Source organism: Conger conger, chromosome 4, assembly GCF_963514075.1.
Source record: "Conger conger chromosome 4, fConCon1.1, whole genome shotgun sequence".
NCBI classification, from domain to species: domain Eukaryota; kingdom Metazoa; phylum Chordata; class Actinopteri; order Anguilliformes; family Congridae; genus Conger; species Conger conger.
Window position 1 is genome coordinate 20,539,024 of NC_083763.1, and position 6,729 is coordinate 20,545,752.

Here is a 6,729-nt window from a genome sequence, read left to right on the forward strand (position 1 = left end):
TCATCTTGAAACTCCTGTCTCGCAGGTCAACCTCGAACAGAAAGCACAGAGCATTTTTGGAAGACAGGCATTGTGGTATCTGTGGGGTATGCGCACAGAATAGTATGATTCATGTAAAACAGGCAGGCCAATAGGCGGTCATTACAGTATAATCTGGGGCAGCATCATTTCTTGTAAATTGCAGAGCCACAGTAAATAAGACCACCTCTTTATTTCACTCACTGTTGAAAGTCTCTTTTAAGAACTAAAACTAGCCCCTACCCAAAATCCAAGTAGCAGTTTAAGATGTGAAAATGTCTGCATGTAAAGAATAGACTATTTAAATGTCAGAATCTTTAAGTTCCCTATATAAAAATGTAATCGTAATTAATGCTATAGCTTTGAAGCTACATATGTGCTATTCCACCATTTTAATTGCCATTTAATTACTATTAAATTACCAAGGAGCTCTCTTAGGAGCTCCCTACTGCAACGGAGTTATGCCTTTAATTCTTGTCACTTATAATGACGGATTAGATTACATTTTGATGCATTATGATGACAAATATATATATTTATATTTTAATTATAATTAAGTATATTATAAGTATTGCAAATGCATGAATAAAAAGTATTTGAAAAAACTCAACAGTACAGTAATGCATTCTTTCAAAGAAAAAAAGGTTACGTGCAGTTTCATTTTAGCGTTCTAGCTCAAAGTTTGACCAGTTTCCTCACCCAGAACAACACAGCCTTGGTGAGATGTGAAGCAATAAAATAGTGTAACACAGAACTAAAAGTAAGGCAGATACACTGTATCAAGAATCAAATTTGAAGGCAGGTAATTCTGCCTCCAGCTGGCGGGTCATAAATAACCCCCAAATGTACACTCCAAGCTGTAAGCAACATCAAATATGGAATACAGGCATTCAGAAAACCTTACTCAAACAAGGAGTGACAGAAGTGAGTCAGAAGTAGATTTCTGTCTCACAGGCACAGACCTCTGGGAATGGGCTGCAGTCAGTCACCCAGTGATAAGGTTGGGTTGATGCCCGATGACATGCGCTTCATTTACATCACTGTTGGCTCCAATGCATCGGAGTGGCAATTGTGAACAACAGAGGATTCCATCACCACCCTCACAGGACACATTCATGTACAGGTCTGAACCAATTTAACAGCTGAAAATGCTGTGCTGTGAAGTAATATGAGTTATCATTCAACTTTAAAATAAATAATAATAAAAATGATTACCTGTATAGGAAGGTCTGTACAACAGAAATATAAAGTTCAAAACTACATTTTGTTCAATATTATCGGCTTTGACTACACACATTGAACTTCATAGCTGTTGAGCCGTTCTTTGTACTACTTACCTGCCTGATGCATGCGGTAGTTGTGTCACGTGTGTGTGTGTGTGTATATGTGTATGTGTGTGTGTGTGTGTGTGTATGTGTAGGTGGGTGTGAGAAAGTGTGTGTGCCAGGTTCATGCTCCACATCTTGACTTGTCACTCTTTCTTCATCTGAAAAACATGAACAATAAAAATAGGAATTATGGCTTACTTACTTATTTTGCCAAACCGCAGTAGAATAAAAACTCCAAAGTCATCACTCCACTCCAGATATCCAGGGAGTTATGTCCCATTTTATTTTGAGTGCCACCAAACCATGTTTTTCAGAAAAAAGGCTTCAAAGTTTTGTCGAGAGTGACGGGAGGCTGGGCAACTACCAACACTGGGCTAACAAAACTCCAGGGCTATAACTTGTCACCTTATTTATGAACCCTTTAAAACTATATTTTTACACTTAACATTCACTCTTGACATTAAGACATGCAGAACATCAAAACAAATACATTAACATGTAGCAACAAATGCAGCTAATGTGGTTGTTTGTGACTGGTGACTGGTGACAAGCTGGCTAGCCTCCAAGTTTGCTTTTAAAACTATATTTTTACTCTGAATTTGGCATTAAGACATGCCGATTGAGAAAGCCAAGATATTGTTCCACAAAATGAAGCCTAAAACCGTAAAAAAAATTAGCATTTTTACATAAACATCAAATTACGTGAAATTGGCCATCACAACTTACAACTGATTATGATAGAACGGGTCACATTCATGCACATACAGTGGGTGAGTACATGATTGATATAGAGATAATATCTTTAAGGCACATTTTCCTCTCTTCATTGACTAGATGACATTGGCTGCTGCCTTCCTCCCTATGACGCACCCTCTCTTTGATCAGGGCGATTACAGTAATTGCCACTCTCAGATCTTTCAGCAGGAAGCCTGACTAGAGCGTGGAGGACAGGGTTCAGATGAGTCCAGCTGACTGCAGGCACACAGGGGCCCTGGTGCTGATTACAGGCCCTAATTGAACATAAAGAGAATGGCAAATAAAGGTTGCTTCCAATCATCTCAATAAGTGCTGACATTAATCGCTAAGGTGCCACATGAGCCATCCTAGAGCACAGAAACATATGCAGTTCTGTAGATCTAAAACATCCGGGGAGTGGTCTGGAAAACCACAGACTAAAAGGACTGTTCCATCTCTTTACTAGCAGCCAATCGCGGCCCTAAAGAACGATTATACACTCAGTGATCACTTTATTAGGTAGACCTGTACACCAGCTTGTTAAGGCAAATATTTAATCAGCCAACCATGTGGCAGCAACTAAATGCATAAAAGCATGCAGACGTGGTTGAGAGGTTTCAGACCAAATGTCAGAATGGGGAAGAAATGTGATCTAAGTGACTTTGACTGTGGAATGATTGTTGATGCCAGACAGGGTGTTTGCAGAGAATGGCGCGAAAAACGAAAAACGAAAAACATGCAGTGAGTAGCAGTTCTGCGGGCAAAACAAATTAGAGAGGTCAGAGGAGAAGGGCCAGACTGGTCGAAGCTGACAAGTAACCACACATTACAACAGTGGTATGTAGAAGAGTATCTCTGAACACACAATGTGTCAAACCTTCAAGTGGATAGGCTACAGCAGCAGATGACAAATACTCTATATAAAAAAAAAAAAAATAAATAAAAAAAAAAAAGAGAAGAAAGTCTAAAAAATACAGAATAAAGTGCTCACTGAGTTTCTATGGAAGTAGTTTTCCTCTAGTGCTTGTTCTTCCCTCATGTAGACTCGCTCTTGTTTCACCGCTGCACACTCGTATGGCCACCCTCCAGGCTCCTCCTCAATCCAAACCATATGAGCTCCCTTCAGATTACATTAACCTGCAGGGGTTTTCAGATGCTTTCATGGCCTATTGAACAAACATCTAAACTGCTATATTACATTTATTCTGCATTTATTCTTGGTAGCAAAAAACAATATTAACTACATGCTTCACCGAGGCATATCGAAACAAATACAGCCAATTACATTTTTTATTTTTTGTGTGAGAAAGGATAAGACGGTTCAAAATGAGCCTTGGATATCAGGATATCTTGGATCGTTTGCTTTTCACTTTACATTCCAAGGGCATGTTCTCGCTAAATTTTAAATGCTAAGTTCACCACATCGAATGTGAAATTACACATCTACTACAAGGGTGGCATTATTCAAACAGGCCTCCTTCAATCTAACCGCATTTCTTTCTTAACAGCATTGATCTAAAGGAGAAAATCAATAGCCATTTATTTCCTTTGGTACGAGATTTACTTATGGTGAAGCAATAGTAAGGAAAATGGGGCCTGACAAAATCATGGCCCCAACAGTTCCACTGCTGCATTCAAACGGCATCCTTTTGATCAAAATTATCTATAATCTTCTGGCTATGCCCTCACTAATTCTCCATTATCGTATGGCGAACCTTCCCCATATCGGCTTTGTGGGAACTTCAGTGTTCTGACTGATGTTGAAGAAAATAGATTAGAGCATGAAAAGAGCAAATCTAGCACAATCATTCGAAAATTGAGATTTTAATTAAGAAGCATGACTTGGGTACATTTCAGTTCTTCAGGCTTTTCTACTAGACAGAGGTCCATATCACCTTCTGCCAAACCCATTTGTATGAAACTGTCAAACCAATCTTCTAAATATAGAACAGGGTTTCTCTTGGTAATATAGTTCTGAAGAGCAGCTCCTCTGTGGCCAAAGACGCTGTCCTCATTGGGGGGTAGGGGGACTTTTCAGATCGCCCACCCCCACACATACGTACGTTCTCATGGGGTGACATCATTGTGAAGGCATCATTAGTCCGTCTCATATGAATAAACACTCTATGCAATCTCTCTGCTTTCTATCCTAAGGACATTATCTCAAGCATGTGGCTTGGTGCTATTAAGCCATTCACTGCTAACTCACACGGTGGCGTCTGGGTATAAAATAACAATCTGAGCAGCCCCAAAAAAATAAAATAAATAAATAATATTGCCCGATGGCCACTTTCTGACTGAAATTACCCCATTATCAGTATGTGACACAAAATAAGGCTCAGTGCACTAATTGGACATTATAATGGTGAATCTGAATTAATGTTACTTGCATTGATAGTGTTAGTGAATAAAGAGTCTTGCTCGGCTTTCAATGAGAAACAGACACAGGGCTGTGAGCAGAAAGCTTTTCCCATGGCAACCCTCATCTCGGTGCGGCATTCCTTAATCCTGCCAGTTCAATGTTGCACTAGTAGGAAGAGGAGCCGTGAACCCCTGGGCCGGGGAGAATATTTCCTTTGTGTGGATGGCGATCATAGGAGCCCCTCCAGAGCAACCGGCAAAGCTCCTGTCAGCCCAGTCTCCATATTAGAGAGGCACAGCTGAGAGAGGCCAAAAACCACTGGGGCTCTACCAGGCATCAATGGCCCTCTCTGTGGATCACACAGCAATATCACACACACAAGGACATACCTGCAGACACACACACACACACACACACACACAAACACACAAACACACAAACACACGATGCACAGATGCATACATGCAAAACGATATGCGCTCACATGAATGAATTATTGAATGTATAAATATCACATCCGACTTCACGCATGAGCATATGAAATATAAAAATAATTATTGGGACATAATTTAGCCAAAATTTCCCTAACTTGACTTTATGACCATGAATTGTGATATACATGTATATTGTCATGAATAGTTCTACTAATACTGAAGTGGCCTAAACTTTGACATGTACTTAATGATTTATAGAGTACCGAATTCATGTATGACAAATCAATGAAGAATCCTATCATATTTAAACTTGGTAACCATACCCAACCATACCCAACCATAACCATATCTACCTTAAATTACACTTAAGGAGTCCATTAATGTGAGAATGGCTTTAAGAATAGATATTTTGTGAAAATTACTAGGAAGCAGTTGTTTTGCTTCGGCAAATACAGGCATATCTTTATATTTTTTCCATTACCAAGAGTTTTCTTCGGACTAGAATAATACACAAATAATCCTGCAGGAACACAGAATAGGAGAAAAACATAAAATGGTACTGTAGATATTTGTATGCATTAGTATTAGTACTGTCTTGAATTGGATGTACAAAATTGGGACTTTTAAGAGAGCCAGTCAGTTGAAAGCCTGTCTATAATTGAATTCATAGCAGCAAAGAACTGGGGGGAGGTGTGTAAGCCACTCAGACAGGGTCAATAAACTGGTGGAAACAGAGGAGGGGGTCAGGCTGATCCATGTAACATATATCAACCAAGGGTGAGGCAACTCTCCTTGAATTTAAGATCAGATTCTTTGTTTGGCTTTAGAGCTTGAGATTTAAATGATACAGCATACCTATACAATGGCAAAATATTTCAGGGTAATTACATTTTTTCTACAAGACGCAAAGTGGATTTGTGTAAATTTTTTACAATAGACTCTTTCTATGTGGAAATGTAATCTCCGAGTTCTCAGCTGCTGACAGTTTAGCTTCCCTCAAACATCTGGCAAGGAAAAAATTGATCTCAGCAATGAAATGGCTTCAGTGCAATTAGAAAGGTTCTGTGCAGGAAACCATCCATGCCTATGTACATGGTAATATTCACAATATACCCGTGAAGCCATTCAGCCCAGAAAACCACACTCGTAACCAGAAGTTACAAAAAACAGGGTGCTGCATGGATATTTTAACCTTGAGGTAGGTAATTTCATCTGAACTGTTCTAGTAACACAGCTGCAGTAAATGACTACATATGCACAGTCCGATATGTTGGCCGTATTTGTATCGATATATACAGAAAATAATTGCCTCAATTTTTAAAACATGAGTGATACACATATCCCCACAATAGCAGAGTTTATGAAATTATCTTTTTTATACTAATATTTGTATACCACCTGTCATATTCTGACCATGAAAAAGCATTTGGAAAGCATTTCAAAGTGTATTCTTTTGTCATTTCGGCCCAGAATAACTATAAACAAACAGGAGCTTTACCTTGACCAACTGAAGAGATGGAGAGGCGGAGAACAGCGGGACTCCAGGCAGCCTTCCACAAGGGCAGGTGTCTGTTACGTGGACCCTTTGGAGAAAAGGGAGTACATTACCACATAAACATGTGAATTATACCATTAACAAAGCATATGGAAACCCACTCGTATCGAGGTAGAATACAGTTTCTGTAGAATACAGTTTCACCCCACGCAGGCAGCAGACAGTGAAAAAGAAAACCGTGTACATGAGTTTGCTGTATTTATCATGACAGGCATGAACATTCAAGCGTTTGGAATCACTGAGAAATGTTTGTTATCGGAAGAAATTATAGCAATAATCTTCATTGTCCAGACAAAT

At 39.2% G+C, this 6,729-nt stretch overlaps 1 long non-coding RNA gene across 1 annotated transcript; it reads right to left on the reverse strand.

Annotated features, from left to right (window-relative positions):
• Window positions 1–549: 549 nt before the first annotated feature.
• LOC133125756 (uncharacterized) lies at window positions 550–6,459 on the reverse strand. Its single transcript, XR_009708444.1, has 2 exons — window positions 6,376–6,459; window positions 550–1,504 (listed from the first exon to the last, which is right to left on the reverse strand). It is a non-coding gene; the product is annotated as an uncharacterized LOC133125756 (long non-coding RNA).
• Window positions 6,460–6,729: the final 270 nt, after the last annotated feature.